The following is a 27,733-nucleotide window of genomic DNA, read 5'->3' on the forward strand; positions in this document are numbered from 1 at the left end:
TGTGGGGGACTGGGGGGGGGGAGTGTATTGGGGACTTTTTGGATAGCATTGGAAATGTAATTGAGGAAAATACCTAATTTAAAAAAAAAAGAATTTACCAAAATATTAGGTGGAGGGGCTAAACAAATGGCTCAGTCATTAAGCATGCACCATTCTTAACAGAGGACCAAGTTTCCATTCCCAGCACCAATGATTCAGAGTTACCTGTAACTCTAGTTCCAGGGGACTCCAGAATAATTTTCTGGCCTCTACGGGCCCTTGAACCACATATTCATAACGACACGCAGGCAAACAGACATGTAATTGAAAAGTGAAAGCTGACCTCTTAAGGACAAATTAGATGGAAATCAAAGAAAGATTTTTTTTTAAGCAAAGAATTTTTGTCCATCCTGAGAGTTCTGTATACCTAAAAAGCTAGGAAAGAGTTACATAGCCTACATGCAAAGAATCAATCTGAATTGTAGTAATGTGCATATTGAAATAATTGTACATATAAATTTATTTGATATGAATCTAATCTGCTAATTTTCATATTAATTTTCTAACTTTAGGCTACTTCAGAATTCCTAAAATAAAGATAATTAATTAGAATAGATTAATTAAAAAGAATGAAAAACATAAAAGGTAAGACAAAGTATAAAATAAGGTTTGTACAAACACATTAAGGAAGGATATTAAGAAGCCTTGAAAATATAAAATGGTTAAATTATTTAGGAATCTCATAATATATCAGTTATATTTCAAGCCTCCAAATAATAATATAAAAAATAAGACTCCTGAGGAACTAATAACTTATAAAAGGACACCAAGACGATATTTGGTTCAGAAGTATGGACTCATCAGATACTTATGGTAGTTTCTCCTCTTTTCATATATTTATAGAACTTTTTCATTTATTTTTTATCAAAAATAGTTTTTATATAATATGTTCTGTTTATTATCTGCCTCCATCCACTCCTTCCAGATTCTCTCTACCTCCCCACACATCCAAGTCCACACACATTTGTTCTCTCTTTTATGGGAAAACAATAAACATCTAAAAATAAATCAAATAATAAAAGGCAAGATAAAAACAAACAAAACCAAAGCAAAAGAACAAGAAGTATATATAGAAGTACACATATTTACACATGTTAAAAAATCATATAAAAATATGAAATTAGAAACCATAATATAGAAGCAAAAGACTGATAAGGTAAGAGAAATAAATGGATGAATGAATAAATAAATAAACAAACAAACAAACAAACAAACAAACCAGGCAGATTATTATGAGATCACCACCAACAACAACAGAAGAGTTCCTTCTGTGTTGGCCATCTACTACTGGGCATGGTCCCTGCCTTTAAGTGTGCTTTGTATGCCTAGTGAGATTTTTTTTTTTTTTTGGAGAAAGCTAATTTTTTCTTTTGCAAGTAATTATCAATAGGACATAGCTTCTGGATGAGGGATGGGAGCTTGTGTCTGCCGTTAGCACTGGGTCTCACCTGGTGCAGACATATGCAGGCTCTTTGCATGCTGTCAAGCTCTGTGAATTCATTTGTACATCAGTTCTGTTGTATCTAGAAGGCTTTGTGGTGTTTTGTTTTGTTTTGTTTTGTTTTGTTTTGTTTTGTTTTGTTTTGTTTTTTTGGTGTCCTCCATCCCACAAGTTCTCACAGTCATTCCATGTCTTCCACAGAGTTCTCCAAACCTTTTTCAAATCTTCATATGCTCCAAAGGAGTTTCTTATTAACTTGTAGTACTGTATGAATCCTGTAACTTCTGCTCACATATCGTAATCTAAAAGGACAAGCCCAGTTTGAACACCACATTATAAATACCCTTTGACAACTATCAAATATTTGAGAATTTTTTTCTATGTGTTCATGTGTTTGTATCTTTGAAGCCTTAATGGTATGATGGATTTTTGATGTCTTTTACATTTTCCTCCTGTGGTTAAGGAAAGTGATTTTTTTTCTTTTACTCCATACCTTTATCTTTCCTTGAAATATGCACAATATTTGTTTACAGAGTTATGAGCTTTTCTGTTTGAAAAAATTTTACAGAGTGAAGCAAGGACAACAATCTGGTCAATGTGGGATGGTCATTCTAAGGACAAAGGAGCTGATTATTTCCTGGTCTACTAAAAGTAACCTTTTATATTAACAAAGATTCCCTCAAATTTTTTTCTATATATAAATCATCCTTTAATCTTAATGTACAACTGCCTGGATTAATGAGTGTTATGTACTATAGCAGTTATGTTCACTGAATCTGACCCTGATTCAATGTAAGCAAGTGCCTCGCCAGTGTTGTGGCTTGAATATGAAATGTCCCCAAAAGGTCCACTACTTTGAATTCTTTGTTTCTAGTTGTTTGGAATGTTGTGAAAAGTTTAGAATTTGTAGGCTTGTCAGAGAAAGTAGATTAGTGGGGATAAGCACTTAGACTCTCAGCCCACTCCACATTCTTATTGCCTTACCTCCTAAGTCCTGTGTGCCCAATCAGGCTCCTTTCTCCTATGATTTATTGGGTAATAAAACTTTTCCAGGGAAGATGCACCATACATATCTATCTACCCCTGACATGTATTCATGAATAGATCAAAGTACAGATAACATCAACATCCACTGTATTAAATGAATTAGTTTTACCAGAGTTACTTTTTGCAGACCCATCCCAGCACGAGTGACAGCTCACAAGAGCTGGGAACCTGAAGTACACTGCACAGCCTGCAGGCAGCTCAGCAAATTGAAGAGTGTCCCTTCCAGGTGCCCTGGCTGGTTTAAACCTTCTCCAGACAGTGTGGCTGGTTTAGCCTTTCCAAGATAGCTGGTGTCATCTCAGTCTTCTTTATATCTCAGCTTCTATGTTTACCATAACAAGGAGGGGCCTTGTGGATCTGTTTAGTTTCAAGAACTTGCTAAAACTATTTTGAGCTTTTTACTTTCTTGCAGGATGGATGTTTCAATCCTCACAGAAAACACAATACCTTACATTTTCCTTGCCTGTGCCTTCCCCACACATTAATGCATGGTGTCCCTTTGGAGTAAACCACATTAAACCCTTTGTCTCATAAATTAATTTTTCAGTGTGTTTTAATACAGGAATGGGAAAAGGTAACTTAAAGAGCATTTATGCTGGAAAATCAGCTTATATTAGGCAAATTTCAGTACAACAAATACCCAGTTAAAAGAAGGTAAATACAAAGTTTCTAGCTGAACTCTTAAAATCCAATTCCAGAAAGTTGTTGTTTTCTAGAGGAAAAGTCCTGCTCTCTCTCTCTCTCTCTCTCTCTCTCTCTCTCTCTCTCTCTCTCTCTCTNTCTCTCTCTCTCTCTCTCTCCCCCCTCTCTGTGTGTGTGTGTATGCATGTGTGTATGTGTGTGTATGTGTGTGTGATTTTGTGTTTAGGTACACATGTGTATGGGTGTGTGTATATGGGTGTGTATAATTTCATACATGTATAGGTATACACATATATGGCTGTGTGTATAAATGTATATATGTGTATGTGTGTAAGTATGTGTATGTATGTGTATATGTATGTATATGTCTGTGTATGTGTGTGTAATTTGATATGTATATAGTTATTCATGTGTATGGGTGTGCTTATGTTTGTTTGTTATTCTAATTATTAATCTATTAAATAGGTCCATTAAAATAAGTCATAATCTCTCAAAAAACCTCAGAATTCCTGTCTGTACAATAGTAGAGACAAACTTTAATCTGAACACCTGGTTGAAAGAGTGAGAAAATGCGTTTTCTAAGGATTTACTTCTTTGAACACAAGCAATGTCCATGAAGGAAAAAATAGATGAAAATCATATCCAGAGTCAAGAGGGTTTAAGTCCTGAAACAGAAGGAGAAGAAAATCTAAATGATCTAGGTTATAGGACATACTAGACACAGGGAGAAAAAAATCTCAGAAGTTTTGATAGTAATTGAGTACACTATTCTCTGTAAAGTGTAAATATATATCGAAAATGTATGTTCTAATTTTGAATAAAATTGAATATCAAAGACAATTTGTCCATGTTTCTGGTTGCTATACAAATCATAACTGCTTTGAAAGCTATTTAAATTAAACAAGAAGACTTGCATACACACTGCCTACAGTATAGCAATTCTACTCATGGCATATCCCCAACAGCTCTCTATAAATGTTCCCTACAAACTCATACAGGAATGCTCCATTCCGCTTGTTAAGTAATATTCTTTTGGCCCTTATCAAGACACAGACCCAATTTTGGGCCTATCATTGCACTACCTGGGTCCTGCAAAGGTCTCAAAACCCATGGCCTCACACAGGGCTGTTTCCCATCAGAAGGGAATACAGACAAAAATGATACTCTTAGCTATTTTCTCTCCTTTGTTTGGCACCATCAATTGGATTTAATCCAATCTTTGCATCTATTTAAGCTTGAGATAAAACTTTTCAAGGTGAGGGCAGGCCTGAATTTCTGATGAAAGCATTTTGTATAGCTCACTATAGTGGTGCGGGTTTAAGGAGGAGAAAGATGTATCATAGAGAATATATTTGCAAGAGCAGCCATAGTTTTTTAGGTTTCTAGCATATACTTAGAATTCTTTGCAAGACAGTTTGCAAGATCCTTGAATTTCTACCTTCCTTGATAAGTAGAGATAAAATTTTGAAAAGATAACACTGTGCACAGACAGAGTTCTATGTAATTGCAAGTTTTCTGACTATAGCAGATTCCTCTCCATTAAGATAATGGATAAAGACTGCTATCATTACAAATGACCTTAAAACTATGGAGAAAATAAAGCATTAGTCAACTTTAGTGTTTTTGTGTTATAATTCAAAACTACTAAGAACAGACCGTATTAGTGATCATAATACACAGGACCTGTATCATGGTAGTTAAGAGTCACTAGTCCGTAAGAATTTGGTGTAACATTTGAGTTATTAGAGAGAGATACAAAACAAATGGTAATTCAAATAGCAGAGGTTGACCATCAATAGAATAGAATGGGCATCTGGATTAACTGATAGGGAATGACATCCCTCAGATAGGGGATTCTTTGCTTCGAACAACTGACTATTCAATCTGTGATTGTAAGAAATAAGGCTACTGTTAGCTTAAGTAAAAATGTAGAACTTACTTTAATAACTTAGTAGACTTACAGTCCTCAAATAACCTAGTCTGACCCACTATAGATATTTATTGACTATGTATGATACTTAAAATAATGTTATATATAAAGAATGTTCAAGGAAGGAACATCTGAAACAGCTACCCAACAAACAATGTATTTCACATGCATTGTGCATAAACTCATAATAATTAAAAATTTTACAACAAAAAAGGAGAGGGAACCTGTAGAGACTATATCTAGAGGTTAGGCATGGCCTCAGGTTGAGGGATGGGGCCACCCACCATCTCAAAAATTTTAACCCAGAATTGCTCCTGTTTAAATGAAATATAGGGACAAAGAGTAGAGCAGATACTGAAGAAAGGCCACCCAGAGACTGGTCCACCTAGGGATCCATTCCATATTCAGCCACCAAACCCAGACACTATTTCTGATGCCAAGAACTGCTTTCTGAGAACATATTATATCTGTCCCCTGAGAGGCTCTGCAAGAGCATTACCAATACAGATGCAGGTTCCTGCAGCCAACCATCTGACTGGCTCAAATGGAGGAGTTAGGGGAAAGACTGAAGAGTTGAAGGGGTTTGTAACCCCATAGGGAGGACATCAATATCAATCAAAGAGCCCCCTCCCCCCAAACTCCCAGGGACTAAACTAACAACCAAAGAATACACATGGAGGGACCCATGGCTCCAGCTGCATATGGAGCAGAGGATGGCCTTATTTGACATCAATGTAAGGGGAGATGGCCTTGGTCCTGTGAAGGCTCGATGCCCTAGATGCCCCATCATAGGGTGATGCTAGGGAGGTTAGATGGGTGGGTGGGGGAGCACCCTCATAGAAACAGGGGGTGGGATAGGGGTTTTAGAGGGGAAACCAGGAAGAAGGATAACATTTGAAATGTAAATAAATAAACCAATAAAAATAAAATAATCTTACAAAGCTATAATAAATTTCCAGGAATTGCTACTTTTCACTATAAATGTTTCTTATAAACAAATATTAGTCAGTAACATAAAATTAGAAAACTGTCATTCTATATCAAAAATTATTTAAAAGTTTTGATATCTATCATGTTAGAGACGTTTGATAGCATTGATAGCAGGGGCAGAAGGCAGCATCCATAGTCAGGACACAATGATAAAAGCTTGTTCTCAATCAGCTTTCTCTTTTGTTCTCTCTGGTACTCTAGCCACCCAAATGGAACCACTCACATTTGAGGTAGATGTCCCTGCCTGAAGGAACCTGATCTAGAGAATATTTTATAAGCATAGCATGAGATTTATTTCCATATGAGTCTAAATTCCATCTAGCTGGCAATCAGGAATAACTGTCTCAGATAGTCACTACTATGAGAAAAGTAGAAAAATTTGCCATATTGTCATTTAACAACTATTCTGTGGGTAGGTATTCATGTCTCCCCTTTTCTCAAGTAAGAAAACTGCCATATGAATGAGTTGATTCGTTGGATTTCTATCTCCAAACTGGCAAGCAAGTATCAGGATTCAAATCCTTGTTTCATATTTGAAGCCATCTCCACACTACCAGGCTATCTACTGCCATCTGTCACTTGGAGCAGCAGAGTTACTCACAATTCACACCTATTGCCCCTTTAAATTTTAATACTCAGAACAAAATGTGTGGATTTACATAAAGAGATTTCCCTTAAAGTTAATATAAACTCTAAGAGCCCTCTATATACAGACAGGTACATGGTCTATTTATTAGTTGCTTCAGCAAAAAGCTCAGTGCAGTTTGTGCTCACCAGAGCTTCTGAGAGATAAGCATGATCATTGCCACAGTGCAGCTTATTATTCACAGAAGGTTCCATCCTGAGAGGTGCAGCAGGGACAGAGGAAGTTTAGGAATGTTTAAGACAATTTGTTTTCTGCTTGTGAGATTACAGAAATTACCATCAGCTGTGAAGTATGACTCATATCTGAACACTCCAAACTAGTTTCCCCCCACCCCCGGACCTCACAAAGAAATCCACTTAGCAGGACAGAATTGGAGCCCATAACTCTTTAAAATGCTGTCTGCTTTTCCCACTCTAACTCACTTGCTGGCTGACATTAGACTTGAGGAGGGTTATTTCTTTTAACAGAAAATAAGACAAGTGTGTAGCAAAAACAAGTGTTCTACAAGGAAATAGACTGTGCTTCCTGTGGCAGACAAGAGTGTGGTATGGACCTGGGCCACTATCCCCAGTGGTGGGAGCTGGAGAGCTCATTGAAATGACAACTTTTACATGTGCTCTTCTCTGCCTTTGTCATCTATCTGGACCACAAAGGGAGAAACAATTGATCAATATCTTTCCTCACTGTAAAACTCACACTCCATCTTTTATTTTTGATTGATGGCAGAAGAGAAGAGTTTTCTGCTGGCCCATTCAATGGAAAAGAGATACGTTACCAGAATACAAAGCGAAAGAGAACCAAAATCTATTTCTAATTATAACTGATACGGTGGGTGACTTTTCTCTCATTTCACTTAACACCTTCTGGGTGTTTAATTATTTACTGTGTGCCCATACGTCACACCGTCTTCCCTCCCTCCCCTCCCAAGCTGAAAGATCTGGATATTCAAAGTGGAAATATTTTATTCTTGGCAATTCCTTCCTCAACTCTCATCTTAGTGGAACAAATGAGAGAAACATGAATAAATGCAGTACGTAGCCATGTTTATGATGGCCCCAATTTCTGCTTCTCGTCTTGCATCTGTGTGAGAGAATTGATTGCACCATAGTTTCCATATTGGCTGGCTTACCTCCCCTAGGAACATGTGTTACATCAGGACAGAAATCCTATATTTCAATTTTTGCCTCATTCGAATGTTCAACAGAACATTTTGCATATTCCAAGCACAACGTAGGCGAATGCAAACCAGTATAAAAAATGGATTTAAATAACAATCTATAAAACTGAGCTCTAAAAAATACTCTAAAACTTTCTGGCATGTGCCTCCAGCTCTCCTCTGGTATACGCTTTTAACTTTCTGTGATTTCTAACTTTGGCAGATATTTCGCTCCCTTTTTTAAATTACCTGTTCTCAGATGCAGAGTGGTTTTACTACTATACAGATCTACTAGAAGTCTTAAAATATAATCATCTATTCTAAAGAGAAAAAGACTAATCGACAACTAAAAATAGCAAAATTTTAACATAAAGGGACTCAGGGGAACATAGCATAGTCATTAAGTCAAGTAAAATTACACTTGAACCCATGTGGCCGCTTGCAAACTAACCAGCCTTGAGGACATCAGTTAAACTTTCCAATTCTGCTTCCAAATGTGGAAAAGAAAACTATAGTTTATTCTCACCCAGTCATTCTGAAGTTTAATTAAACACCAAAGAAAACCAGTATAGGGCTTGCATATAATGGGTTTCAGTAAAAGGAGATTATTATAATTGAATGTAGTTTTTGATCAGTAGTAAAGATTACAACAGGAAAGGTGCAGCTGGAATTGGGAGAAAATATGTAAAAATCTAAGAGTGTGATTGATATATTGACATCATATTTATAGCACAACTCTCAGTAGCCATTAGTAATAACTATTAAAATAACAATCAATATGTAATGTAAGTAGAAGGTAAAACACAGGGTATTCATCAGAAGTGAATTCATGTGAACAGTACTGAAAGGTGGAAAAGAGAGTTTTGTTCTGCCTTCCATCCAAGATTAAGTAAAAAGACATACAGGTGTTTCTCTTTGAATAAACTCCAGTGTAAATATTGTACAAGTCTGACTCATATAACATTATTAAACAAAATTGAAATACACAAAATATGTTTGACTTAGAATACTGACCTTTAACTTAATCTTTTTTCACTGAAAGTCTTTAATATTTGAAGAAATCCATGACTATTTCTTACATGGCTTCTTTGATGCCTTTGCTTTTTATTACTGTAGTAAAGACGTAGCATGGAATCTGCCCTCTGGACAGGGTTGAAGTGCACTGCATTAGTATTGCTTACCAGCAAATGATGTCTTACAGATCTCAAGAGGCTGAATCTTTTGTGATTGAACCTCTGGGTCGGTTGGCTAGTGTATTAGCCAGCAACCTCCAAAACACAGACCAATGAGACAATCACAGGCTTATGTTAGGAGAAGGCTCATTTTGAAGATGGCATCCTGCTTTTAAGGAGGCTAAGAAGTCCCACAATGTGCCACCTACAAGCTGAACACCAAAGAAAAACAGTGGCATGATTCAACCTAAAGCTTGAAGTCTGACAACCAGCGTCCAGAGTTAAACCCAGTCTGACAAGAAGGCCTGAATGAGGGCAAGGACTCAGGTGCCAGTCTACAGATACCAGGGTCCAGCAGTCAGGAACAAAGACTACCACGTCTAAGGGAAGAAGCCTAAACCCTACCTCAAAGAGAGCTAGAATCTAATCTGCTCTGACCTCTTGCCTATCCAGACACTCAAGAGAGTAGATAGTGTCTGCCAGCATCAACTGCAGTGAGTCATTTTATTTAATCCCCTGATTGGGATGTTTCCTCTTCTCAAGTGATACTGAAACAGTGTTTTACCATATATTGGAACATTATTCAACCCTGTCAACTGGACACAAAAAATTAACAATAACATTTAGTAACATGCCAATTCACTCTGTCTAGGTACTGACTGTTGCCATTCTACTACATATCTGACTCTGATGATAAATACCAACCTGAATGGATGGGGCAGTATGTCTTTTTATGTCTGATTTATTGCACTCACCACAATGTCCCCTAGGGTTTATGCCTGTTGCTGCATAATGAAGTATTTTCTCTGTTTTAAAGGCTAAACAAAAAGCCTATTGTAGGGATACATCTCATGCTTTTAACCATTGATGTGTTTGTTAGCATTGACTGTGTTTAATAAACATGGTGTTGTGGATTGCCTTGGTGCTGTTTGTGTTTTGATGCTATTCCTGCCCTTGAGGAGGATCAGATCTCATACTCGGGTGTTTCCGTGTAAACCTGCTCCATATTTACCTGGTCAAAGAAAAGCTAGAGCCTGTGATTAGGCAGTGGAAGAAAAAGGTGGAATTGGAAGTTTTAGAGAAGAGAGAGAGGCAGGAGGAAGCAGAGACGATATGATGAGATGAGATGAGATGAGATGAGATGAGATGAGATGAGATGAGATGAGATGAGACAAGACAGAGGTACAATGAGAAAGGAAGATGGAGGAAGAGAAGATCGAAGGCAGAACAGAACCACTTGGCCTAGAGGAGCCGCAAGTAGCAATAGTGGGGAATAGAGTTGTGTAATGGTATATCTGCCCAATCTAGGCATGCAGTTTATAAATAGTATAACTGAGTTGTGTGTTCTTTGCACAGGCATATTGGGTTTGGAGATTTACCAATACAAAATCTGGCTGGTATTAAACACTAAGGCTGGCTGGTGTTTTCCGAGGTGACTCTGGTGGGCAGAAGAGAAAGAACACAGCCTGGGCTGGAATGGGAAGATTGGACAAAGGATAGAACTGAAGGGGAGAGGTAAACGCCATGGAGTGGAGCACGGTCTGGCGGGAAAGCAATTTTGGAGCTCTGGAGAGGCAAAGCCAGGGCTTGTAGGCAAGGTATTGTCCAGTAGGTGGGCAGCTTCTGGTCCCAGAGCCTAGCCAGACCAAGCATGGGCCTTTTTAAAATTATATGCAACACCGTGGGTGCAATGAATAATGCTATCATGCAGAGGAGAATTGATGTGTCTTAAAAACTCACTATGTCTTAATATCTCAAAGTGGAATTGCTTTCTATTTTGAAGGTTTTGACACATTTCAAATTTAGATTCCACAGCAACTCAGCAATGAAGCTTCCAAAACCATGTACAGGGTTTGAGTCTATCCATCCCCACCAGCTCTTTTTGCCTTTTTAAAAATTATGCAAACAGCATGATGTGTAGAGGGTATTATGACTTTAATATCCATTTTTCAGGTGGTTAGATTTCGGAAGCCTTTTTTTTCATATAACGATCAGACATTAAGTATTTTCTTTAAAGAATTGTTTAGTCTAAATACCTAGCTCATTTTTATTTGCCTTATAAGTGAGGCTTTTGATTTTGTTTGTTTAGATTGTGGATTTGTAGGAGTGGTTTATAATTTTGGGAAGGTTACCTAGCAGCAGCGATATGATTTGAAAGCATTTTTATCCCAGCTCCCTAGTGTGCACAGACTTCTTATTTGACAAAGTTTCACTTGGTTATCTTCCCAATGTCTGCACTTATTTTTGGTGACAGATCCATTAAAATCACTCTGAAGACCAAGGCCATGATGGTCCTTCTGTTCTCTTTTTACAGTTCATGATTTTATGTTTAAATCTTCCATCAATTTTGTGTTGATTTTGTGCTATTGTTAGATAAGGGTCCAGTCTTTGATGTGACAATTAACAGTTTAAACAGCACTTTTTCTGAGAATGTATTTGAAGTAAGCAAGATTCACCCAGAACTCATAATTTTGAAAGAAATGCTTTTGAACATTTATTAGCACTTATGGTGCTTTTCCAGAGAAAAAAAGCCACTCAGCAATGTCTAGGGGCTTAGTATGCTCAGGGTTATTCTTCATAGACCTGGATTTTTAAAAGAGTATCTGAGCCATTACTCAGGAGGCAAGCAGGTAGATTTCTGAGTTTGAGGCCAGCCTGGTTACAGAGTGAGTTCCAGGACAGCCAACCCTGCACAAAGAAACTGTCTTGAAAACCAAGGGGGTAAAAAAAGGATCTGGCAAAAATAAAACTATTTACCACAAACTGGGATATTCTACCTTGAAGCATGGGACAAGCATGTTCAAGTAACAGAAAAGGTTTTGCTTTGCTTAACTAGAGCTAAGATTCCGTTTCCCAGCTCATGATTGAGAGTTTATTACCATGATTCCTTAGCAGTTGGCACCATTCCAGCCAATCTGGGTTGTTTATTTATGATGACCTGTTGTCAAAATAGTTCCTTTCAATTCAAGGCAAGAAAAACAACTCACACTGTTTACCTACAACTTTCTCCCTCCATGCCTTCTTTATACCCTTCTCCCCTCTAAACAGAATGAATTGAATATAATGAACTCTTAAGGACTGGCTTTCATTGTGTAACTTTATTTTCTTGGACATGAATATTAGTCTTAGCCTACAAAAGTATGTGGTACATGGAGATTATGTTGATTTGTAAGGGTTGAGGCAAAGTATAATGCTGTGTTTTCTCTGATGACAGACAGCTTCTCAAGTTGTTTGTTTCCGAGACGCAGCCTTCTATGCAGAAAGTCATTATCAGCCCTGAATTCAATTTACTGGAAGTTGAAATACAAGGACAATCTGATAATCTCATAATTATCTGACTTAAAAACTGACAAACTTTAATTTGAAAAGTTCTTTTTTTTTTTTCATTGAAAGCAACGGGAAAGTACTAAAGAAGGACCATAGCCAGTATTTTGACATATATTTTATGACTGTGATACTTTTGTAACACATTATATTAAAAGGAGTACCATGATTTAGGAAGAAATTAATGGTATGATTCACATAAAGCAACTGTGGATATTGTGAACTATGGATCTGGAGAGAAAGCCCAGGACCCCACTAGTTGTGTCAAGCCCACTCTGTGATACTCAGTATGGAAGTATGGTAGGTACTCAGACTGTGGCCTCCCTTGAAGCATTTCCTTTCAATTCCTGTTCCCATCCTTCCACTCCCCAGATCTCCTGGAAATGGATACGTAGTAACTTTATAGAGATAACTTTCATAGCAAAGGTGACAAGCAAATTTTCTTAGGATTGGATAGTGGACAGAGAAAAGAAAGAAGGTCAGCTGCTATTTTCAAATCAATGGAGGAGATGCTATGAAGCAGAGAAAAGGTAGCACTCAATGAACAAAACATGCTCAGACTCTTGTGCCATTACTTCTCCTCAATAGCGAACACCCTTGATTCCCGGACAAAATAAACCATTTCTTCCTTAATTTGCTGTAGTCAGGGTATTTTGTGGCAGCAATGTTAAAAAAAAAAAACAAACAAAAAAAGAAACACTACAATTGCTTGCCTACTTACTTAGTAGATTATTAATGTGGCCTCATGTAATTGAAAATCCTCCAAAAGCTATGAGCTATGCCTAATAGTTCTATACTATTGTGTTTCATGACCATCATTTAATGTTAAATTGAATGTTTAGAATTCTTCCTGTCATGTAAAATGACTTGTAAGCAGACATATGTAAGCAAGTGAAAAGAGTATAGAATGAATACCATAGTCATAAAAGACATGCTGTAAAAGAATAGTTTATTTTCTAAAACTGGGAGGGTTAACATATGAAACTGCTTTTCTGGGAGATAGAAAGATAACTCCATGGAAAGGGGAGGAGGAGCTGTTGGCATTGACAGTTGCTAGGGGAGAGAGTCATGCTTGTTTAATGATGTGACCCCTGGTAGGGTGACTACACACTATGATTGGTGCCAGTCCCAAGGCCAGCTGTGACATGCAAAATGAACTTGACATGTGAAGGAAAAAATGGAAGAGAAGGGGAGATATCTGAAGTGTGTTGGAAAGGAATAGGAAAAAGGGGGGAAAAGGGAGTAAGCAAAAGAGTTAGATGAGCAGATGAATACATCCAAACTTCACTGTAATTTTTTCAAAGACTTGGTTATAAAAAAATACTACAAAAGTAAATATGAGTGAGTTCTATTCCTCCAATTCACACAGACACACATAGACACACAAACACTAAGAGAAAATTAATTCCAAAACAATTAGCATAGTATTGTATACAGTATATAAAACCAATCTAAGAAGAGGAAAGTATGCAGAGTACCTTTGAAATTGTCTGACTCGCAATAACCAGATGGTTCTACTTATAGTAAGAAATCGAGCCATTTTGCTTCCACATTTAAGAACCACAGGAGAAGACGAGTGAAAGAGTGTAAATTGATCACCACTTAACCTAGCTTCAGAGCTGGCTGCTTTAATTTGAAATATTCATTGACTATGTGGGCAATAACCATGGCTAGCCTGAATGCATCTCAGGAGGTGCAACTATTTATTAAGTGCATGGATGGCTGCCAATCTAGCCCTTTTGAAATGTATGTTATAACAAAAATGCAGTTGCTCAGTTTCATTGGAATTTCTATTTTAGCTTAAGAGCCAGAATTAAGAACGCTGTCTTTTCTCGAATTTGCATGTGCTCATTGTAGCTAGTAATGGCCTTGATAATGATAACCATGCAAGTGTATCATGTACTTGGAGATATTCACTCTCTCTCTCTCCTCTTACTGCCCTCTCCTCCAGCTAGTCTCCTTTATCTTCCCAATTTTGCTTCTATACTTGAACTATACATAGAAAGTTTTATTAGTCTATATAATGTCTAGTGCCCCAGAGCAAGACAGCCACAATATTTGTCTTTTCAAGTCTGACTTATTTCATTTAATATGATCATCTGCAGTTGCATCTATTTTCATGTCAACAACGTAATTCCTTTCTTCTTCATGGCTAAATGAATCATCACTGTGCACAGGCTAGGCTATGTTTTCTTTCACTATTCATTTGTTGATGGGCAACTACAATAATTCCTTTACTTGGCTTTTCTGATTAATGCTGTAGTGAATACAGATGTGCATGGGTCTTTATGGTTTGTAGTGGTTATTCTTCTATCACAGCAAGTAAGGTTTATATTCCTTCCCAAGAAAGTTTTAGCTACTGTATGTGTTGCTTTAGTTACTAAACAAAAATATGCCAAATGAGAATAAATGATCTGTAAATAAGAAGATGCCTTCTTCTATTGCTCTCTGCCACAGGACCATAAGGGGCTCTGTGATTTATTTCAGGCATAACTGTTTTGCCCATTTTCAAGGTTACCATGTAAAAAATAAGGTATATATGTTTTGCTTAATTTACAGTAATTGTGGGTGATATAAGGTATTCCTTTGCAGTTCTCAGGGATCGGTCAAAAGAAAGCAAAAGGAATAGAAATCTCAAGACACTTGAGCAATTTGGCTTTTAAAAACTAAATACTGCCATGTGAATGGCTTTATTAGATTAATGTTCTATAATTATGTAAACAGACACAAGTCTAACTTCAAAGAGAAGCCTTAGCCAGGTCTTACATCCTTTACATTGTGGAAGTTTTTTTTTTTTTTTTACAACATTTCTGATTTCAGTTCTACTAGGTTTATTAACAGAAAGAGTATTATTCTTTCATAAGAACAAAAACAAAACAAAACAAATTTTCTTCATACTGAAATCACAGTTTATCAACATCAAGATACAGTCTTCAATCAAGCTAGAGAAATAAGAATTGAATTGTTACTTTAAAAAAAAAATTAGTGTGTGTGTGTGTGTGTGTGTGTGTGTGTGTGTGTGTTACATGCATATGAATGTGTGTAGGGTTAACTTTGTGCAGTGTAAGGGAACTAGAGCAGAATGTGGTTTTCTTATATTGTTCTCTGCCTTGTTGCCTCAAGCTCTGCCTGTCTTACCCCTCAGATTTGAGGTTATAGCCATGCTCAGCCAGACCCAGCTCCCTTTCTTATTATTGACAATTCAAACTCTGTAGCGTTTTCTCTTTCCCACTGAGCAACCTCTCCAGCTCTGTCACTCACTTTTAGCAAATAGGAAGGAAAAGTAAAACTTGGGTTTCCATGTGGGCATATGGTTCTCTGACAGAAGGATGGTAGGCAACTTGACCACATTAGCCTCCTGCTGCTGATGCAGGGGTACGGCCAAATGGTCAAACCATGGTGAAAAAGACAGACACTTTAGAAAGCACGAATCCAGCCAGCTAGCTACTTTCAGAAAAAATGGGTCCCTCAAGAGCCTCTACTAAAATGATTATTAGATTAGTGATAAGATTAAAGGACAATTTACCAGCTTCCTCATTCGGAGGGAAGGGAGCATTTGCAACAACATATGATATAATTAGGGATGGCTTCCACACAAATGAGAGCTTCTTAGGAGGGGCAAATATTCCAGGTAATGAAAAGAAAGCTTGCTTAACATTTATAACCAAATGTCATTGCCAGTGGTCTGACACATATGGCAATCTGAACTGAGACAGCTGAAGATGTGTGACCACACTAGCAGTCAAGAAAAAGATGTTCACTTATAATGTCCCCACATTTTTTCTTTATAATACTAGCCAGTAAAACACTTCTTTGTGCCATCCTTAAATGGGTTTATGTGATTCCAGTCTTGAGTAACCAAAAGATAGATATTTTGATTTGGTTAAAGTAGTATATTTGTAGAAGCTTCTAGGCCTCTAGAGTAAATAAACTTATTATTTATAAAATGACTGTCACTCTGAATAAGTTTAAAATAAAAAAATGTCTAGATTGGCAGATGAAAATATCAAGAAAAATGAAAGAGAAAGACACGCAAGGAATTAAGGCATTTTCTTTCCACAGAACCCTGTGTCTTTGGTTCTATGCTGCTTGTCTCCCACCCACAGATTTATCCGGTTTTGTCTCAATTTATTTTAGAAAAGGGGCAGGAGATAATCTTTAAACAAGGACATTTTCTGTTATCAGTTGGTTCCTTTGGGAAAAAAATAAAAGAAGACACAACTTCTTAACTGGTAATGAATTACCTGTTGCTTCAGGATTCATGCTTGTCCCCTGTGCTGCGTCAACTCTGCATTTTCTTCTTATTTTAGACCAGATTCTCCCTCCAAGAATCCCATTTTTATCCCCACAGCCTATAGATTAAAAAATGTAGGCATGAAAATGGAACCTGATCAGACAATAATTAAGGACTTGGATAAATGATTATGCCTTGGTGTGAAGACAGCAAGATGAAGAATGGGAGCACTAATCAGTTGGAAAACCCAAACAAACAGTGCTAATCTGATGAATGTCAACACGAGGAGGGAAACTTGTCATGTAATTACACTTTTATTCTCTCAAGAGAAGGAAAATCAGTCTTATATGAATCATCAGTAAAGTCATTGCCACCGAGTAGACACAAAGGACTCTCAGTCATTCACACGCCTTTCTAACCAGCGGTTAGAACCATCTAAAAGGCTTCCTCTTCCTCACCTTAGGACACTGCAAAGGTTTCCAAGGGATATTTTAGCTTACAGCAATACACAGAGGGGTATATACTGGTTGCTGCATGGAATTCAGCAGACAGGTCTGGATCCTTTGGTGGAGGAAGCATGGCAGTGTCCTTAGGATAACAGTACAAAACACAAAATACAGTGGAGAGTGTAACCTGTCATCATCACCATCATTCTGGTGCAATGAACAATCTTTACTAATTTTCTTACAATAACAAAATGAAAGTAATGAAGATGCATACTGATACTAGTAATTAGTAATTTAAATGTGACAAAGTTCAATTGGCACAAAATAAATGAATAGACAGGTATGCAATATAGCAAACTAAATAATATATCACAGCATGAATGTCTATGTTTGACAATTAGGAAGAAATAATTGGGAACATAAAAAAAAGTGGCTAGTGGACACAAATAATCATATATGATTGACTGAAAAGGGAGAAAAAGATATTGAACATTGCAAGAAGATCCTTTAAATTTTTAAATGAAGCTTCACAGGTAAGCTCTCTTTAGGCTGTGGTTAGGCAAGGCTTTATGAAGAACTAACAATGATAAATATATTTAGACACTTACTAATTTGAAACTATATGTTATAATGATGTCATTGCACCCTGTACAATTGTTATAGGAATGAGACAATGTTTATATATTGCTATTCAGGTATTGGATTTGATTACTCAGTCCACTGGCATATGTTCTAAGGTACTTTCTCTTGTAAAAATAATTGGCTGACATTTAAAAAGGATCGATAATTTTATAATATGGAAGTAATCCTGATAATCACTCAGGCATGGGATTTTCCTTGCTATTAACTTTGCTTTTCTGGGTATCATTGCCTTGTTATAGAATTCTTAAATATTTTGACAGCCACAACTTACACAGAGAAAAGTAGAACCAATGGTTCTAAGTAGCAAAGCCATACTGTTGCTGTCATGGAAGAGAAAACATGGTGCTGGTAAATACAGCACAGGCATCCGAAAAGGGATCCTGCCGAATCTGAAGGAAGGCTCTTCATCCTTTTCTTTCTCAAATGTTTTTATAAGAATGACAACGACACATTCCTTTCTGTCCTCAAGAAAATATCAGTAAACGTCTTTCAAGCCTCAATCCCTTTTATAAAAGGAGCAAGTTGAATGCAAATAAAGAGGAAGATAGTCCATTCATTTTCCAGTTCTGTGAGTCGATAGATGCAGCCACTGGGTGGAGGTTAGATCTACATTTCAAAATCAACTCTTATATGAAAACAGAAAATAGATAGATAGATAGATAGATAGATAGATAGATAGATAGATAGATAGATAGATAGATAGATAGAAAGAAAGATAAATCACATGTAGACAGTTATACAAACTAGAAACTGAAGTCAGGATGCTCTGTATGTGATAAATTATGGGAGTTCTATAGGTACCTATTATTTTCTCAGATGAAGAAATGAGATGAGAGTGGTTCCCAAGTTGGGTGAATACACAGCTTGAGCTGAGCCCAGAGTATTTGTTTCTCTGTTTTAACTATCCTTAGATTTAGCCTGGAAGCTTCTAGCCTCTGTACATTCCTCCAGATTTTTTGCTAACCTGTGCCTAGAATGTTACAGTTCCTAAGATTAACTGCTGAATAGGCTCACTTTTTCTAGTTCTTCCTAACATCTGGCTGGCTGGCTCAACTGCACTATTCTGTCTCAGACTTCTTTCCAAGCTGACTGATTCAATCTGGCTTCTCTCAGTTTCTCATTGACTTGTTCTGTTTGGGCTCAAACTAACTCTGACAATTGGCTCTAATCTTCTGGCTCCTTCTTATTCTCTGCCTTCACCTGCATCTGCTGACCTACACTGAACTGCATGGACCCAGGAATACACTCAACTCCAGTGAATTGCACTCATTACACTGACTCTGAACTGACTGGATGAACTATAATGAATTTAACTCCACTCATCTAGCTCAACTCCCAATTCAACAGACTGAACTGACTCTCCATGCACTGCTCTTAAATACCTTTCCTCCTGAGACTTGCACGTATCCTATTGCTGACCCAGTCTGTCAAATCCGTCTCTGACAAGTTATTTAATATGTCCCTCAATTAGACCTCATGGTTTGGGATTAAAGGTATACACTAAGGGTGTGTATGTATTCCTGACAGCAGGATCAAACAAACCTAGAAGGTCTTCAGATGTGATCAAAGCAGCCATATTGCTGAATTAAAATTCTTCTGCAGGTGGTGAGTCCTGTTGAATGGTGGCTAGATTTTCTAACCCTGACACTATGTACGTAGTAGATTATATCTACTTGGCTATATAGTGACAACTCTCTCCAGTATGTACTACTTTTTCAGAGACAGCTGGGACTAAGGATCACATTATGGTTTAAGAATGAAACACCTACCTTGATGCAGAAGTCCTCTGAGTTAGAATAAGAATTGCTTTTAATTATATTTCTCAATAACTGAAAACAACAAATATTTGGATTTCCAAGAGGGAATTTTTAAAAAAAAAATTATGGATCAAGCATAAACTCATGGGGAAATTAAAAAGAGAATCTAACTGAGGAATAATAAAATATTGTATGAATGTGGGTGAGGTGCTAAGGCAATGTTTAGGGTGGAATTTAAAGGTTTTAATGTTTGTGATCTAATTATTTTAGACTAAAGTTAATGATGTAATTTGCAGTCCTTGGGATCTAGAGAAACAGAAAGAAAAAACCAATTAGTAGCAAAACAAGAAGAGGGAAAGAGGTGATGAATTTAAAAACAAAATTGGAGAAAGAAAACCAAGTCACACCTAGACTGCTGGAACACAATCAACAGAGCCTAGAGTTGCCTCTTTGTGCGCCTAGTAAACGTGCTAAAGGAATAAGAAAAACATAGAACTGGCAGTATGAGTAAAAAGGGAACATTTTTCAGGTTCTACAAACACTAAATCACAGGAATATAATACAGAAATTTCCTCAATGCACTTAAAAACTTACAAAATGTACCATATTTTCTGTATCCATTCCTCTGTTGAAAGACATCTGGGTTCTTTCCAAATTCTGGCTATTATAAATAAGGCTGCCATGAATGCAGTAAAGCAAATGTCCTTGGTATATGCTGGAGCATCTTTTGGGCATATGCCCAGGAGTGGTATAGCTAGGTCCTCAGGTAGTACTATGACCAATTTTCTGAGGAACTGCCAGACTGATTTTCACAGTGTTTGTACCAGCTTGCAATCCCACCAACAATGGAGAAATGCTCCTCTCTCCACATCCTTGCCAGCATCTGCTGTCACCTGTGTTTTTGATCTTGGCCATTCTAACTGGTATGAGATGGAATCTCAGGGTTGTCTTTATTTGCATTTCTCTGATGATTAAGGGTGTTGGACATTTCTTTGGGTACTTCTCAGCCATTTGGTATTCCTCACTTGAGAATTCATTGCTTAGCTCTGTACCCTATTTTTAAAATAGTGTTATTTGGTTCTCTGAAGTCTAACTTCTTGAGTTCTTTGTATATATTGGATATGAGCCCTCTATTAGATGTGTGGTTAGTAAAGATCTTTTCCCAACTTGTTGGTTGCCATTTTGTCCTCTCAACAGCGTCATTTGTCTTACAGAAGCTTTGCAACTTTATGAGGTGCCATTTTTCTATTGTTGATCTTAAAGCATAAGCCACTGGTGTTCTGTTCAGGATATTTTCCCTGTGCCCATATGTTCAAGGTTCTTCCCCCACTTTCTCTTCTATTAGTTCTAGTGTATCTGGTTTTATATGGAGATCCTTGATCCACTTGGACTTGAGCTTTGTACAAGGAGATAAGAATGGATAAATTTATATTTTTCTATATGCTGACCTCCAGTTGAACCAGCACCATTTGTTGAAAATGCTTTTTTCCACTGGATAGTTTAACAACGGAGTACTACTCAGCTATCAAAAACAACAAATTCATGAAGTTCTTAGGCAAATGAATGGAATTAGAAAATTTCATCCTAAGTAAGGTAACCCAGTCACAAAACAACACACATGGTATGCACTCACTGATAAGTGGATATTAGCCCAAAGGTTCAAAATACCCAAGATGCAATTCATAGACTATATGAAGCTCAAGAAGGAAGACCAAAGTGTGGATGTTTCAGTCCTTCTTAGAAGAAAGAACAAAATACTCACAGAGGAAATATGGTGACAGAGTGTGGAGCAGAGACTGAAGGAAAGGCCATCCAGAGACTGCCACATCTGGGGAATCCATACCATGTACAGTCCACCAAATGCAGACACTATTGTGGATGCCAAGAAGAGCTTGCTGACAGGAGCCTGATATAGCTTTCTCCTGAGAGGCCTTGCCAGAGTCTAACAAATACCGAGACAGATGCTCACAGCCAACCATTTGACTGATCAAGGGGTCCCCAATGGAGGAAATTAGAGAAAAAGCTGAGGAGCTGAAGGGGTTTGCAACCCACAGAAAGAACAGCAATATCAACCAACTAGACCCCCCCCAAAAAAAAAAACCTCCCAGGAACTAAACCATCAACCAAAGAGTACATATGGAGGGACCCATGGCTCCAGAGGATGGTCCTGTTGGACATCAATGGGAATAGGGGCCCTTGTTCTTGTGAAGGCTTGATGACCCAGTATAGGGGAATGCCAGGGCAGAAAGGTGGGAGTGGGTGTTTGAGCACCCTCATTTAAGCAGAAGGACAGAGGATGGGACAGGGGGTTTCTGGAGGGGAAATCAGGAAAGGGGATAACATTTGAAATGTAAATAAATAAAATATCCAATTAAAAATACTTACAAAACATGGGTAACTCTTTAAAAAAGAAATCACAATTCTATAGGTAGGGCCGATGCTCAGCTGTATATTGCCCCCATAAAACAGACTCAATTGGTGTTTGTATCCTGTTTGTCTCATGTTGCTTTTTTTTTCTCATATTTTGTCTCACTGCTCTCTGGCTTGTATATTATGGTTTCCGATTTTATGTTTTTATAGTTTTTGTTTTGTGTGTGTGTGTGTGTGTGGTGTGTGTGTGGGTTTAGTGTGTTGTAGCTTTCTTTCTTTCTTTGATGTTTTCTTTTTGTTTTGTTTTGTTTTTTCTAAAAGAAAGAGAAAGTAATGATGTGGAGTAAGTTGGTGGAAAGGTAGGGAGGACCTAGAAGGAGTTGGGATTAGGGAAACTATTGTACCAGAAAACGATCATGAACTCCACAAAGAACTCCAAGGAATCGAATCTGATGCAATTGCTTTAGGGTCTCTTTATTCAAGCTCCAACTTGAGCCACACCACCATCTCTGACACAGGAGAATGGAGGGGGGCCCTAACCCAGTTTCGGGAAAGCATTTATAGAAGCAATAACAGGATATCTAGCCTGGTACACATCTAATTCAGTGGCCATTATGTCTGGTGCTGAGAGCCAAACCATAAATTAACTTCTGTTTTCTTCCTGATTGGTAGTTGTTAGGAAGTGAAGTGTCAAGAAAATGCTTATAACCTGGATTTGTTGGTGGAAAACCTAAAAACTAGTGCTAGACTCGGGATTTGTTGGGGATAACCTGGAAATTGGTGTTAGGTACTAGCCTGATAACTTGAGTTCAACCTTAGGTCAGGTTCTCTAAGATGGAGTCTGAACCCAAAATATTTGGACTCTCAAAACCATGACACAATATGTTATATGGAAAAAGAACTTTAAATAAGAAAATAAAAACAGCCACAGTTCTCAAAAAGTGACATAAAATATAGCAAAGTACAAAAATAATTTAGAATTGTTCTTCTTACTTGCATTTAAGAAAACAATACAAATAAGTCCCCTGGCTAAGGCCCATTAGTTCTCTAGCAGAGGGCTCTTGACCACGACCAAAGAACAAGGCATGACTTGCCTCCTGTTGTATGGTTCTGAAATCCAACTGGAAAGCAGATGCTTCTGACCTCACAGTCTTCTAAGTACTCATGTTTATACCCAGAGATTAGTGCTGATCTTAGCCTTCATCAGAGGAGTTCCTTATTATTTGGAAAGTAGTTTATACAGAAATCCGTAGCTGGTCAAAATGCTGAGCGTAAATGATGGTGGAATGCTTAGCCCTATGTGGGACAGATCATTCATCCTTTCCAAGACTTAAGGATCATTCTAGAAGATGCAGAGGAAAGAATATAAGAGTAAGAGAATGGTAGATAAAGAGCAGAATGATGTCTTCTGGACATGGTATAGTCATTTCTGTCATGATTTCATTTCTATTATAGATACAAGACTTGTACAAATTAGACCTAGCAACTTTTCATCACCAGTGGAGCAGGGCCAATGAATCAACTATGTATTTAAGGGCTTAAAATGGTTTCTGGGGAAGGAGGTATCAGTAAAACAGTGGTATAGTCATGATAAGTTGTCCATGCTCCATTAAATAACCACCTACTCATAAACATAGAAGTAACTCTAGGTATACTCAGCATATCATGCACAAAAAGAAGACAGTAGAGGAGTAGGAGGAGTTATAAGAAAGAGAAGTTTTCTCAGTAGAGAGAGGGTAGCAATGAAAATGGTAATGAAAATAGGTATTCATTGTACACTTGAATAAAACTGTCCAAGAATTTAAAAATAAACAAGAAGTCCATTAATAGCTAGAGAAAAAGAGTTGACCATGAGCTCTTCAGCTCACTTTTGTTTAAGAGCCCAAAACAGAAACAGGTTAAGCATTTCTGAACAGGAGTTTATAGTAGCTTAAAAATATAATATAATTCTGTGTAGATGCAGACACTTTTAATAAGTATTATGAAGGATGGAGGAGACCCAAAAGAAACCACTTAAAGTAGAGTTCATGTACATCTAATATTTTATAGACAGAACAGATGTGAATATATTCCTAAAAATGGAGAGTGTGACTTTAAACTACAAGTCTATAAAATTGGTGAAATCTATAAATATATTCATGAAGAAATTTAATAAATTTAATAACATCACTGCAAGTCTTCTAAATTAAATTATATGGTATATTCATATCATAAATTAAGGAACAAAGCAAACAAGAACATGATCGTGCCTAGAAAGACTCAGAATTGAAATGTCAATATTTCCTAATACAAACCCCAAGAGAACTTGATAAATAGTGACAAGCTGAATTTAAGCTGTATATGACAGTACAGGGGACCTAAAGTCTTGAGAAGGTAAATGATGCTGTAGATTCATGATGCCTAACTGAAAGGCTTACAAAAATATTGAAATCCAAGACAAAATGGGAAAAGGATAAAGTTAGGAAAGTAGATTAATGTTCAAGCATCCTCGAGGGTTTAATTCATGAAAAAGTAACTTGTTTCTGGAAGCACTGTGTTTTCCTGAGATGATACTAGAACAAAGAACTATGACTACACAAAGAACTTCACTCTTCCCTGACAGGATACCCGAAAATAAACCTGTCCCGACTCAGAGATACAGATGCAGATTAAAATGTGGTAGAAAAGACACAATAATCATAATAATATATTTATGGCCAAAACAGCAACATATGGTTTTGTCATAATAATAACAGGAACAACCACAAAACAAAAATAGAATTAGACTTGAATAAAATTAAAAATTGCTTACCATTAAGATGCAATTTGATATGCCCAGATGGGTTGATACCCATAGGAGGCCTTACCTTTTCTGAGGAAAAATGGAGGACAGGAGGATGGGAGGAAGAGAGAGCAGAAGGAGGGACTAGAAAGAGAGGAGAAAGGGCAATATGCACTCAAGATGTAAATAAGAGATTATTAATTAAAAATATTAACTCATCTCTCAAGAACAAAATAAAAAAAAAAAAAAACAAGCTGCTTTCCACAAGACTATTATTCTTTTTTTTAATGAATTATTTTTTTAATTTTTGTTTTATTCTCCAGATTTTTTTAAATTAGGTATTTTCTTCATTTACATTTCCAATGCTATCTCAAAAGTCCCCCATGCCCTCCCCCACACACACTCCCCCACTCACCCACTCCCACTTCTTGGCCCTGGCATTCCCCTGTACTGGGGCATATAAAGTTTGCAAGACCAATGGGCCTCTCTTTCCACTGATGGCCAACTAGGCCATTTTCTGATACATATGCAGCTAGAGACACGAGCTCCAGGAGTACTGGTTAGTTCATATTGTTGTTCCACCTATAGGGTTGCAGATCCCTTTAGCTCCTTGGGTACTTTCTCTAGCTCCTCCATTGAGGGCCCTGTGATCCATCCAATAGCTGACTGTGAGCATCTACTTCTGTGTTTGCTAGGCCCAAGAATAGCCTCACAAGAGACAGATTTTATTCGCTTCCCTGACCACCCTCTGACTGTTCCACATCCCACAACTCCTCCCCTTGCCCGTCCTGTCTCCACAAGGATGTCTCTCCCACCCCACCTCACCTCTAAACTCCCTGGGGGCTCCAGTCTCTTGATGGTTAGGTGCATCTTATCTAACTGAACACAAACCTCGCAGTCTTCTGCTGTATATGTGTTGGTGATCCAGTGTCTGAGAGATCTCAGGGTTCCAGGTTAAATTGAGACTGCTGGTCTCCTAGTCCTCCTCAGCTTCTTCTAGTTTTTCCCTAATTCAACCACAGGCGTCACCAGCTTCTGTCCATTGGTTGGGTGCAAATGTCTTCATCTGACTCTTTAAGCTGTTTGTTGCGTCTTTCAGAGAGAGCAGTCACGATAGGCCCCTTTTGTGAGCGCTCCATAGCCTCAGTAATACTGTCAGGCCTTGGGGTCTCCCAAGAGCTGGATCCCACTTTGGGCCATTGGCTGGACCTTCTTTTCCTCGGGCTTTTCTCCATTCCATCCCTGTAGATTTTTCAGACAGGAACAGTTGTGGGTCAGAGTTTTGACTGTGGGATAGCAACCCCATCCCTCACTCGATGCCTGTCTTTCTGCTGGAGGTAGGCTCTACAAATTCCCTCTCTCCACTGTAAGGCATTTTATCTAGGGTCCCTCCCTTTGAGTCCTGAAAGTCTCTCACCTCCCAAGTCTCTGGTACATTCTGGAGAGTGCCCCCAACCTCTTACCTCCTGAGGTTTCCTGTTTCCATTCTTTCTGCTGGTCCTCAGGGCTTCAATTCTTTTCCCCCACCCAATACCAGATCATGTTCTCCTCTCTCATGACCCCTGCATCCTTCCCTCCCAGATCCCTCCCTCCCCCCTTGTGGTTGCTTTTTTCTCCCTCCCAAGTGAGGAACTAAGGTGTCCTCACTTTGGCCCTTCAGCTTGTTGACCTTTTTGAATTCTATTGACTATTTGTTTGCAAGCAAATGGCTAGAACTAGAAAATATCATCCTGAGTGAGGTAACTCAGACCCAAAAGGACATGCATGGTATGTACTCACTAATAAGTGGATATTAGCCAAAACAATTAAAAGTACAGAATACCCAAGAAACAGTCCACAATACATTTAAATAAGAATTAGAAACACAAAAACTTCAGGCAAATCCTCCCAAAATATGCTTTAATAACAATAATGGACACAATTATTTAATAAATAATTCCTACAATTCAAGAATAACAAATAATTTAATCATGAGTAAAGACTTAAGTGTACCCTTCAAAAAGGAAAATACACAATGTTAATAAGGACTCTGACCCACTGATACAAACATGGAAGTAGCCAAAAGAAAGAGGAAACAACTTCAAGTGTTGAGAAAAGTGTGGGACATATAAATATCATTGCACTCCTAGTGGGAGACAAGATTCACAGTCACTTCAAGGATAGTAGGTTTGTCAATTTTAAAACATATTCAGACACATGCCATCTCTGCTGTTCATTTCATTCCACAGTGTATCGCAAAACAATTTAAAACATTCTAATGTTTTTAAAGAATCTTTTTGTCATTTTAAATATGCACCATTCTATCCATTTTTAATGATGCAATTATAAGAAGTATGAGGAAACTATGAATGCATAAGCCTTCATTCAAGGCTAAATACTATCATCCAGCATTATACAGAAACAAGTGTTCTCTGCCAGATCTATCCAAGAGAATTTTGTGTCCACTATAGGCTACAACCTCAATTTAAAGGTTCACAGGACAACGTCTTTCCAAATACATTAGTGCACATCCCTTCAAGTTTAGCTTTATCTCTTATAAATATTATACTTCTCCTTTCAATGAAAAGAAGTGGTTGTGATACACAGACATGCATTGATGTTTTCCAAAATATTTCTAGAATATGAGTAGCTCTAAATTAGGGAAATGTGAAGCTTTGGTTAATTTCCCAGGAGTGCAAGCGATGCGTGCTGCACTAGACCAAGCTAGCCAGGCAGACTCTGTTTCAGAAACTCACTGTGTGGCATTTTTATTTAAATATGTCAGTGTTTCTTCTCAGTCAAAATGTCTCCTCACAAGGGAACCACTTACAACCCATCAAAGGTTCCATTGCTTCAGAACTTCCCTGGGGAACCATCTAATGAACTCACTGTGACAACAAGCATCTAATGGAGACATAGCCACTGACTCAATGCTGTAAGTTATATACTTGTTAGGAGTAAAGCATACAGACCAATGTCAATCAACATTTAAATTTGAGTAAATAATTATCGATCAATGAAAATTGCCTTTTTTCATCATTAATCCTGTGGGAAAACGAAGGTCAGAATTTCTACCAGTTAGCAGTGTTCTCACCTATACCAGTTATTGAAAGACAGCAACAAAGAAGAGTGTTCATCAAAGACCAACCCATTTCTA

This window comes from Mus caroli, chromosome 10 (assembly GCF_900094665.2).
Source record: "Mus caroli chromosome 10, CAROLI_EIJ_v1.1, whole genome shotgun sequence".
Taxonomy (NCBI): domain Eukaryota; kingdom Metazoa; phylum Chordata; class Mammalia; order Rodentia; family Muridae; genus Mus; species Mus caroli.